The following is a 6,131-nucleotide window of genomic DNA, read 5'->3' on the forward strand; positions in this document are numbered from 1 at the left end:
GGCTGCAGTGTGGTGTAGCTGGTATGCTCTGAATGATGTCTGAAGGTTTTTGCTACTTGGGTTTTTCCTTTGAGGCAATGTGCTCTAACAGTGTGACTTGTCTTTCTCTGCTCATTAAAACTGTGATGTATATTATATTAGGAAGGGGGAGTTTGAAAAAGAGCTCTCCCTTTCTCCTAAGTGTGTACCTCTCCATATTTAATTTATGTGATAAACTGTCGGGTGGAGAGAGGCTGACCCTGAGCCGCCTGGTTCTCCTGCCGACCCGAGGCTGTGATAAAATGTGTGTGTCTAAGATCCACAAGCCGATCTCCCTATGCCGGTGCCTGTGCACTTCTGTGCAAGGAAGGTGGAGGCTCACCTTCAGAAAGGACTGCCAGTTGAGCGAGCGAGAGATTATTCTAATGTCCTGGTACCCGGCTGGCTCCTGGGAGGACTGGCTTTTCGAAGGGTCTGCAAGAATGCAGAACTTTTCTGTACAAGGCAGATGTTCATTACAGTTTTTCTCCTGGACCTGATTAGGATGCTGATAACTTTATTATCCTTCCAGGATAATTTTACCAAAGTGAGCTGGTTGTGAGTGTTGACTTCACAAGGTAAGAGTTCATAGTGGGTTCTCTTCATGAATGTGAAAAAAAAAAAACCAACCTTATTTTGTACAGACAGCTTTCCTTTTTGTAACTAATCCTTTTTACTGGTAAATATTGTAAATTAAAATGTGCAACTTGAAGGCTGTCTGTGTTAAGTTTCCGTACCTCTGCGGTGGTGTGTTGTATGATGGAATCTATGTCACTGCCTTCACCAGATCAGTTTTCTGTGATCTCCAGTAGTTTTTGACTCGCAGGACAGCAAGCCTTTTTGTATGCGATTGGTGTTCATGTATTAGAAAACGTCTGAATTCCTGGAAGAAATTAGTACTGATGTTTCCTTTGTGTGTGCGCATGCGCCTGAACCTGCCTGAGGGTGTGGGTGTTGGTGTGGGGGGAGAGTGTGTGAGAGAGAAAAAGACGGTATGTGAGTGCCTGTGTGTCAGAGAGAGAGAGAGAGAGAGAGAGAGGGAGAGGAGTTTTGGTATATAGCCTAGATTGTCTGCAAACTTGGAATCTTATTGCCTCAGCCTTTCAAGTTCTGGAATTAGACATATACCATCACATTTGGCTTGGTTTTTATTTAGCGAGGCAGGATGCTTCCAAATTTTAGGAGTCACAGGTAATAGTGCTGTGCACTTCTATAGCTTTCACCCATGAGTGTGAGTTTCGGAACTCTGAAGTCAGATAAACCCTTCCATAGGTAAGAACACCAAACTAGGACACACATGCCAAATTTTTCTCTTAAAGGTGAGCAGGTTGAGGGTGGCTTCCTGGCCTTGTGATGCGTTTATCCCAAGATAGGTCAACAACAGGAAGCAGGGCTGTGTACCTAAATCTTAAGAGAGAAATAATGAGCCAATAAGAAGGAAAGACCCTGTTGATTTAGAAAGGCAGGACATTGCCAGTCTCATGGTAGTTGAGCTGTCTTTTGAATAGCTAATAATAGGCAATGTTGCAGCTGTCATCGTCTTCGTTGCCAATTGTGTGTGAGGTCCCTTGCCATTATACCCTTTCAATAGTAAAATCCTGGATAATGAAATGTGCTAACCCTTGGGAGAAGGTACAGGTCTTTCTGGCCTTCTCACAGGTAGTGTCTTAGAAGCCTGGCCTGGGCAAGCATGCTTGCTGGCAGTTTATTTGCTTTTTTTTCCAGAGTGGCTCTGGATTGGGATTGGGGAGGTAACAGGGCACCGGCCTGGTTATTTCCCTTTTCCCAAATCAGTTGTCCTGTTCGCTCCTATCTGTCCTGACACACTAATGTCCGTACTCAGCTATATCCCATCCCATTATGACTATTTGAAGACTCTGGTTTCTTTTCTGTTTCACAGTTAGGATCATTTAGAATCGGTGGGAAGTGGTTATCTTGTCATGCCCTTTCTACATGTTTTCAAAGTTCCTGGTGATTCTTGATACTCAGTTGGCTTTGGGAACCAGTGTTTAAATCAACTTCTTTTTCTGTTATTAAATGTGTTCTTTTGATTAATTTCACATATGTGTCTATATATTACATTCTGATTACTGCCACCTTCTTTCTCTCATTCCCCTCTCACACCTCTTCCCAGCCCCCTACAAGTCCCTTTCACACAGTCATGGACTACGGTGTGGTGACCCAGCGTGGGAGCAGGGCTACTTGTGTGTTGATGCTGGAGCATGGTGAACTTGTCAGGGACACACAGTTGAAGACAATGTCTGTACTCCCCCAGAATGCATCAGTAGCTCATAGTTCAGCAGGGAAAGTAGGGTCACGTGAGCTCCTTGATCGGTGATTGACTCTTGACAAACCCTGTCTAGTGTAGGCCCATTGCTGCTGTGAGGTCACGATTGCAATGGCTCTGTCACACCCACACAATCAATCTCATAGAGCGCCCTGTCTTGCAGTTTTGTTTGGTTTTGTTTGTTTGTTTTTTTTTTGTTTTTTTCTTGAGACAGGGTTTCTCTGTATAGCCCTGGCTGTCCTGGAACTCACTTTATAGACCAGCCTGGCCTCGAATTTAGAAATCCGCCTGCCTCTGCCTCCTGAGTGCTGGGATTAAAGGCGTGCACCACCACGCCCGGCATCTTGCAGTTCTTAACAGTCTTCTCCTTCTGCATGGTTCCAGGAACTTTAGAGGGAGTGATTCTATGTCCTGTTGAGAGCTAAGCCTGTAACTTAGTTGCAGAGCTTGACTGTAACTTAGTATCTTGAGCAACTCCTTTTTCATTTGCTACCTTTTATTATAAAGTTTTTAGAAAGGAGCTTGATACTGTGTCAATTTAGCTAAACACCAGTAGTAAGTTTTCACTAGGGTGTAAAACTTCAGCCATGAGTTTGTAACTGTTTATAGTGTCAGGCATGCATGGATTCCTTCTTGTGGGATAGGCCTCAGAACCAGGGAGAGTCCTTGGTTGCCCCCATATCAGTTGTACCATGATTGCACTAGTGGGCACACCTTACTTGGCAGGTTGGTATTGTAGTTTGTAGGTTTTTGGCTGGGTAAGGCTACTCATCAGCTTACATTGTATCTTCTGATACTCTGAAAGCTAGCTGTCAGGGAGGAAACCTGCAGTTCAGATCCCGTTTGATTTCTTTGTATCTTATTCCCAATGTATGTGGTGTCTTCAGTCATAGGGTCTTAGCAACTAGTTCTCAAGGGCAGCCAGGAAGAATGGCAAGAGCCTATATTGTATTGGAAACTTTTGGAACCTCCTTGACGTTTGGGGGTTAGTCTGTTATTATGTATACAAGTACTAAATTCTGAACCCCAAGATCTGGTTGCTGTCCAGATGAATCCATTCATGTGCACTGGTCTTTGTCGTGTAAATCTTGCTCCCTAATTGAAAGCTAGTGGTTAATAAAAGAGTAGAGCCTGAGGTTGGGCAGTAGAGTTTTTAGCTGTGTTTACAGTGCCAGTAGAGAGAGATCTCGAGGGAGGAGAAAGGAGACTGGAGAGAGCAGGAGGTCACCGGGAGGCAGGATGGACCAGGAGCATGTGGCTGAGAGAAGTGCACCCTGAGGACAGTCTGATGGAGCAAAAGCATCCTGGGAGGCTTCAGATTGGCAGGTGACTGACATTTGCATGGGCTTTAACAGGTAGAGGGATTAGTATAGCCCAGAACCTGCCCAGCTCAGTGCCAACAGCTTTTTAATACATTTCAGTGTTTCTGTGTTGTTTACTCAGGAATGTACAAGCAAGAAGTGGGGTAGAAACCCCAATAGAAATTCAGGAGTAAATGGGGGTGAACTGATCCCCCCAGAAAAATAAACATTCCCAATAGTTGGTGTCCTATAGGGGTACTAAATGTAAATGCATTTTTAAAAGTGGCAGTTTTTCTCTAACTCTGGATAGTTCCCAAATGAATGAGACTGAGTCTCTTAGATTTATTTAATTAAGCTTTACTGCATAATACCTGGGCAGTCATTAATCCTCTAAACTAATCTGGCTACCTCCCAGCCAAAATATCCAAGATATTTACATTTTAGTACTGGTCTGGCTCTCTGGGCTTCAGGCATTTTTCCATGACGTCTCTCTGGACCCCTTCCTCATGATGAATTCCCTCTTCCTCTCTCTCCCCTTCCCTGGTTGGTGGAAACCCAGCCTTATTCTCACTTCTGCCCAGCCATTGGCTGATCAGCTTTTATGGACAAGTCCAAGAATAAATGGGAAGCAGTGTTTACACAAACTTGAGACAGGAGATTCTTAGAATAAGCTTTATAGTGCCATGTCAAGATATGGGGTCAGAGAAATCAGCATTTGAATATCACAAGGATAATCTTTACACAGAGCCCAAAAACATTATGTCTAGAGAGATATCCCATAGTTGGCCACTAGGGTTTTGCTTTGATAACTCCTGGCTGTTAGTTTCAGCATTATTGAGCCATGTAGGCTTATCAACCCTCCTAACTCATTTTTTTTTTTATTTGTCTAACAAAGTCGTAGGTTTCCAAATGGCTTTTTCCTGCATCCTTCATTTTGTAAACCAAATTTTGAAGTATTTTTCCACATAAGGAAAGATTCAAAGATTAAGTTATGCAGCCAAGTGCCAAAGACAAGAACCTAACATTGTGCTGTGTATGATTGAAACCAAAGCAGGTGCCAGCAGGACATGGTCTGCCTTCAGGATGTGTGCTTTCTACTGAGGCAGCCCACTTGCCCCAGGGTAGCTAATCCCATCCTTGTTAGGAAGGCAAACACAGTTCCACTTCAGCAAGCTGCCAGGATAGAAATGCTAGGAAAGAGCAGCGTTGTGTTAGGGAGTTGGTAGGCAGTTGTAGGCCTAGGTAGAGAGAAGCCATTTGTTCTGGGTTAGAGGCATCAGCAAGAGTAGCAACAAAGGTAAGAAGGCTCACAAGTTAGACTGCTAGGTGTAGCAGCGTGTTTCTGTGATCCTGGTGTTGGGAGTGGGGGTCCGGAGCTTCGAGTGCATCCTTGAAGCTCATTGGCCAGCCAACCTAGCCCAATGATGTGCTTCAGGTTCAATGAGAAACTTTTTAAAAATGGGTGGAGTGTAATCAAGGCAGGATACCCAATGTCCACCTTTGGCTTGCTACACCCAAGCGCACAAGTGGATGCCCAACCTCACATGTACTGACAAATACAGCACAAGCCACACAGATCTTTTAGAACTGAGAGGACTTTATGGCTGGACTTTTAGAAAGCAGTGGATGGGGAAAGGCTGAGAAGGGAGATGGAGACCTAATCTCTAACCTTTGGTGGCCCAGTTTTGAACTGCAGTCTGTAGGCAGAAAATTGAAAATCCAAATTCAGCAAAGAGTCAGGAAGGGAGGTTAGGGAAAGAAGCAAAAGACTTAACTGGCCAAATTCTGTGTTGGTGGCTATGATGCAGCTTATGCTAAGGCTTGTTTTGACCCAAGGCACCGGGATAGGGTTGGGGGAGGGGTGGGACACATGGACTGTGTTGAGCGACCCTGTTGCAGAGTTGCTGGGACCTAATGAGGAAGAGGATTGTGCTAAATGGTTTCCACTGGACATCCTGGCTCAGGGTACTTTATCAGTAGGGAAAGGCCTGGTGGACTTCATTTACAGGCAGTATTGGCACTGTACATTGTAGATAACTAGATGGTGGATGTCCAGCCCCCACAGTCAGACATCATTTGTATATATCTTTGTAGAAAAAGGCATCATGAACTCCAAACCCATCAAAAAATTTAAAACAAGCATTTTTACAACATGACCTCTTGATGGGAGCTGGGTGGCTCTGCAGGCCTGGGAGAAGGAGAAGCAGCTCTGATTCTGTCCCATCCTGTGGGGCCCAGCTGAGGCAGCATATCATCAAGGAGAGACAGAGACCTGCAGGGAAAAGTTAAGTACCATTCCATGTGTCGTCCCCCACCCATGGTTGGTAACTGTCGTTCCACATTCAAGGCTATTCAAGAGCAGCAAAGGCTCACCGGGTAAAGTGCAGTCTGTGGGATTTTGTTTCGTTTTTTAGGTTTTTGAGACAAAAATCACATGTAGGCAAATGTTGGTCCCATTCTGTAGCCAAGGATAGCCTTGAACTTCTGATCCTTTTCTTCCGTTCCCTAAATGGTTGGGTTATACG

Source organism: Mus caroli, unplaced genomic scaffold (assembly GCF_978045245.1).
Source record: "Mus caroli unplaced genomic scaffold, Mus_caroli_1 scaffold_16, whole genome shotgun sequence".
Taxonomy (NCBI): domain Eukaryota; kingdom Metazoa; phylum Chordata; class Mammalia; order Rodentia; family Muridae; genus Mus; species Mus caroli.